Source organism: Achroia grisella, unplaced genomic scaffold (assembly GCF_030625045.1).
Source record: "Achroia grisella isolate CSIRO2021 unplaced genomic scaffold, CSIRO_AGI_Agris_v1 utg1173, whole genome shotgun sequence".
NCBI classification, from domain to species: Eukaryota; Metazoa; Arthropoda; class Insecta; order Lepidoptera; family Pyralidae; genus Achroia; species Achroia grisella.
The window spans coordinates 1610134-1616133 of record NW_026712589.1 but is presented as its reverse complement, the minus strand read 5'-3'; the positions used below and the strand labels follow the sequence as shown (position 1 = coordinate 1616133).

General features: G+C 37.9%; 1 protein-coding gene across 1 annotated transcript in view; it reads left to right on the top strand.

Moving 5' to 3' along the window:
• The first annotated feature begins 735 nt into the window (after positions 1 to 735).
• Positions 736 to 6000, top strand: part of LOC131851183 (homeobox protein araucan-like) — a 51336-nt gene continuing 46071 nt past the window's right edge. Inside the window, exon 1 of the mRNA XM_059201632.1 lies at positions 736 to 822. The gene's annotated coding sequence lies outside the window, so the exon portion shown is untranslated. The remainder of the gene's footprint in view (positions 823 to 6000) is intronic.

Here is a 6000-nt window from a genome sequence, read left to right as displayed (position 1 = left end):
ATATGTAAAACTATCATCATCATCATTATCATCATCTGCTTCTTCCTTAACCCATTTATTTGTGGTCGGCGTAATATGTTTTTCTCTTCCATTCATCCCTGTTCGCAGTCATCTCGTTATTTACTTCCTATCTTACCATATCATCTTTCACACAGTCCAACCATCTCATTTTCGGTCTTCCTCTGCCCTTATAACCATCCACTTTCATATGTAACACCTTAAGATATGATCTACATGTAAAACTATAATAAACTAAAAATAATATTGCTATGGATAAATTTTTAGCTCACGTATAAAAACCGTTTCATGCAGGTGATATTTTGCAACAAGTAGCAGCTGTTGCGACCTTATCTATGTCCATATAAGTGAAGGGCTGTGCATCAAAATATCATAGGCGTGAACGGGTTATAGCAATGTGGTGGATATTTGACGATATGTACTGTTTGATTGCAGTTGCTCGTCGGCAACGGCGGGGCGGGGGGCGGCGGCGCGGCGACGTCGCCGGACGGCGGCTCGAGCTCGGCGCCGGCGTTGTCCCCGGGCGGGCCGGGCGCAGCCGGCGGCGCGCTCTCCCCCGGAGCCGGCAGCCACGCCAGCACCCCTGCCGCTTCCTGCTGCGATACACCCCGTCCCATAATCACCGATCCCGTCTCCGGCCAAACGGTCTGCTCCTGTCAGTACGACGGAGCTAGGCTAGCCCTCACCTCTTATCCCCGTCTATCTAGCGCTGCTGTCGGTGTCTATGGCACTCCTTACCCTTCGACGGACCAGAATCCCTATCCCAGCATCGGCGTCGATAGTTCAGCGTTCTACTCACCTTTGGTAAGTAAAACTACAACAGCTAACGAGACTATAGCGATTATCATCTGCCTGCGTGTTACACCAGATATCCGTATCTGTCAAGATTCTAATTCAAACGGTTTCTATCGCGTGGATAACATGACTCGCTAACATTAATTGGACCTCTGTTTCTCCCCGATTTACACCATTCCGCTTCATCGTGTTTCCATTAAACATTAGCTTGCTGAATGTAAATGTAGGTGATAGTGGACGCTTTTCGGTTTTCTATAGCGACATGAGGAGACTGCAAATTGTTACGAATAGCTCGTTTGCCGTATACGAAGCGAGGTTTATCGTTCTCGGGTCCAATACATGTTTGACTTTTCTGGCATAGCGTGCGAGCGACCCGCGAACCGGTCTGGACGCGTTCGCCCAGAAAACCACCGACACCTTGCTCGGACCCCGCGCAAGCAACGCCGCCATCGTCCTGTCACGAAACATTAATATTTAAACTTAAAAAATAAATTTAAAAGCAGCCGCTATTATACCAATTATCATTTATCTGATTTCAACCCCGTTTCATCTTTGCGTTGCTCCAAGTTTTAAATGAGATATTTTTTACAAATTTTGACAAGGTGCTTTTAAAATGTGACAGATTAGTATAAAACTGTAAGTGGTGTTTTAAATTATAAAGCGATTTGCAATTTGCGTCGTTTATAAGTACTACGGATAGCACTGCTGCTGGAATTACATTTCGGTGTAACACCTTGTCTGGGCATAGGACAAATGGACGAAGTGTTTGCGGCTCTTGAAACCGTATAAGGTACTGAAATCTCGACAGATTTGTTTATACTATCTAAAATACAGCCAAGTTTAATTGTATTGTTGAGTCTAGTAGAGACGGTCTTTTCATCGTAGCTATGTCCATTATCTAATTTAAGTACTTATCTCCTTCCATCAACATCATTGTAATGCTAACGTACCAGTGAGTTTGTTTCTACATTCATATCTTAACTGCTTAACAAATCATTTTTAACTTGGTGTAGCATTAATTGACATTGATATATAGGAAGCACTTTATCCGGTGTCGCAAAGGAAGCGGCTAGTAGTAACTAGTCCAAAACACATTTGATAGTGTATATAACTCAAACTAAAAGAGTTATAATAATAGGTTATCGATTTGTAGAATATCTTACCAGATTCATATAGAAGGTTTAGGAATTTCAGCGAGACGCACATGTGATCCGTTAAACCCAGAAAATCCCGTCGAGATCGAGGCGTTTTTTTTGGTGAATTTAAGAGGGATTTCCTCGCTTTAATCTTGAAGTGCTGAAACGTTCATAACGGAAGCTATCTGAACACATGAGTGAGTCTTGGCTCCGTTATGATATAATTTAGCATTTTTTGTTTTTGTGTTCAGTCTTAATTTATAGATTGCAACCGAGATAAGTAGCCGTGATTCGTACCTCGTGGCTTTTTGTATAAAATACGAGTTCACTCAACTCATCGTAATTATAATATCATGTGGCAAACATCGTTAATAATTGTGGATGCATCCTAAATCGCCGGCAGTGCGATCTCTATCTGTCATTGTGTTTAACGAGCTCGCAATATCTACTATGACCCTGTTTAATAACAGGTGTTTAAATATATATACGGTGTTATTGTGTGCACTGTGCTCATACCAAACTCACGACAAGCCTGGCCGGTTCCGTGCAGGCGACAATTCAGCGAACAATGACGACGTTGCGCCACAAATATTACTCGTTTCTGGGTATGTAAGTAACCCGCGATTGTTGTAAAGCGGTCTTTATGTCTGCGATTATAAGGCGCAATATCCTGGTGCGTGTATAACAACCGTCGCAGGGGAAAATATTCAACTGCCATTTTTGTACACAAGCGACTCCGGTGGCGCCGTCCTGTTGAGTTGCGACTTACTAACAATACGTCCAGCGCCATCTTTTATCTATTGTACGCTTTTGATAATCAATAAAAAAGGGTTTGTTTGTGTGGCGGTGCTGTAATGTCAACTGCTCGCCCGCACTTATAATTCTTAACTATGATGTTAAAACGTTGGCGTTTAACCGTTTTATAGGTGATTAACACTTTCTTTAATTGACATTTTAGGGAGTGAATATCCCCATTAAAATTATATACCGCAAATATATATTTTTGTGTGTAATAATTCTAAACGTATACTCACAATTATGTAGCAATAGAATTATTATAGGTAACTATTAAATAGATAAATTATGCAGAAATTAAATATTCGTATTTTTCTGAGAACAGTTTTAGTTATTTGAAATATTTTATATTTTTATGTTCGAAAATTAAAATATTATTAAGTTTTTCATCGAATTTTTAAATTTGGAACACGTCATCGATTCTTGATACAAATGTTCGATGAATAGCACAGAGTATACAATGAGTTTGTTTTTTTTTTTATTTTAACGACTGTCCAAGGACGGTTCACTATTCCACTATTTTTTTTTTGACACAATAAAGTAGTGTAATGGTTAATTATATTTAACGAAAACATTATTTATTTTTTTGTAGCAGAATATCCACATGTGAATACAAAATCCTACGACAAGTTAAAAAATACTATCATTATCATTTACAAACTGAACTTTATATAAATATTATAAAGTTTATTTATACCTATTTATGTTCATTTGATACGAAACTGTATATCAATTATCCATAGTTTCAATTGTTGATTTTATTATGTTACTATTATATTGTATTGAATTTATGAGTAGATAGGTACTAAAACTTAAAGGTAATTCACACGTTTTGAGTTTTTGTTACCAAAACCGTTATCTTTATTGTTTCATCATTTATCATTTTATCAGATTTGACAGAAATTAACTTCTTACACGTCATGTAATGATTTACTGCAAGCGGGAGAATATTTTGACTACCAATTAATTTTACATAAATATCGAAATAATTAAATGTCAACAACAGACACATATAAAACTACTAGATTACAAAAAACAGTATAGTTTTTTGTAATCTAGTAGTTTTATATGTGTCTAGTAGTTTTATATGTATTTTTTTATGTGTAACTTAGTAAATGTGAAGTTTAATACGGAGATGTAAAAGACTAGCATTATCTTCTTTCATTACTCTATCTCCGGACACAGAAAAAAATATTTATATGTATAAGAATAATATAATAATAATTTCAGGACAATTCACACAGCGCCATCTAGTCCCAAGTTAAGCTATCTAAAGCTTGTGTTACGGGTACTAGATAACTGATACAAGTACATAGATATTTTTTTTTCGTAAATACATAAATATTATACATAGAAAACGCCCAGACAAATGATTGTGCCGTGCGAGGAATCGAACTCGCGACCATCGGACTTAAAGCGGTGTGCTAGACCGCTAGACCACCGAGGTAGTCAAAATTATATATATATCAATTATTTACTCATGCAGGCGACTTTCGTAAATAAACATATACATTTTAGATATCCCTACAATTGTTCCCTCTGGATAATGTATTCGTTATTTTCATGCATGAAAATATATTAAAAATGCATATATTAATGAAAATGAATGATGAAATAGATCTCTGGACAGAGAAAAAAATATTAATAAGATTCATAAATTACTAACTACACGCCCCTGTTTCGCATATTATATATATATATATATATATATAAACCTTCCTCTTGAATCACTCTATCTATAAAAAAACCGCTTTAAAATCCTTTGCATAGTTTTAAAGATATAGGGACAGACAGCGACAGCGACTTTGTTTTATACTATGTAATGATTCGTATCCGTCAGGCGGGAGTTGGCCTTCAGCCGCTCCATAAGTCTTCCTTTGGTTTGGAGTGCCCCCTATCATCCGGTGAAGCTGTAAAGGCCAGCTGCAGCCAACACCATTAGAGTACTCGCTCCCTATCCTACGGTGAAGCTGTAAAAGCCAGCTGCGACCAACAGCATTAGAGTACCTACTCGCTCCCTATCCTCCAGTGAAGCTGTAAAGGCCAGCTGCGACCAACAGCATTAGAGTACCTACTCGCTCCCTATCATCCGATGAAGCTGTAAAGGCCATCTGCGGCCAACAGCATTAAAGTAGTTCGAGAAAAAAAATGTAATGATATAATAGAAAAAAATAATCATGCGGGACATTCTCGTCCACTTATGGATGTGATCATTCTTTGTCACTATCCCAACCATACGTTTAACATACTTAATACTATCTACTCAATATTCTTAATGTTTGAAATCGTAAATACCGAGTTCTGCGAATAAGAAATAGTAAACATTAATAACAAAGACAAAACAGCAACGAAAATATAATCTTACTCATCCAGTAAATACAATGACAAACAGTTTAATCTTCATTTAACAAACTGCTGGCAAATCGCACTGGGACACTATAAAATCTTTCATCGACCCAACTGCAACATGTGCCGCGCTCCTTTCATACAACATATCTCACTCGTTTATTGCGAACGGAAATCTTCTGAACCTTACCCCTATACCGCATTACAACCAAATGATAGACATATGACGCCGACATCCAAATTAATGACTCCACAGAAGCACATCACCGTGTTCAACCAACAGAAAGCGCCATCTACATTCAGTGAGTACAATTACGAAACGAAGCAATTCATTGCATTATCCAAATTAAAAGTACGATAAAGGTTCGCTGTTTTTTGCCACGAGCAAAAAACAGCGAGCGTCCCGGCCGACTGTAAAAACGTAACAAAACGTCGATTTAAATACATCACTAATCTTAAGTCAAAGAGAATAAGTTTAGGAGAGGAGACCAAAAATTCAATTAAATGGGGCGCTGGAATGAGAGACTCGATGCGCAGGAGCGAGCGGCGCGACTGAGAGAGGCAAAATAAAAAAGTGAAGAGAAATCAGGCGAATTGAGAATAGCCATTAAGGTGTTAATGAGGGTCTTATTAAGCCGTCTCCTCCCTGTGGGTGGTCGGTCTGTAGTGCTCGCTTTGTTCATTAATCACCACAGGTTAAGTTCCTACCTAATTATCAAATCTGTATCAACCGTACAACAATAGCCCGATGCGATTCTTGATATGTTATCTCGAGGACTTTAACTTGGATTTTAAAGCGCATGAACAAACAATACTTATACAGATGACATTATTTTAAGAAAAGTATTTTAATTATTAATACTCTAATGCTCAGACGATATGGGGCATGTGCAGATGTCACTCCAAACCT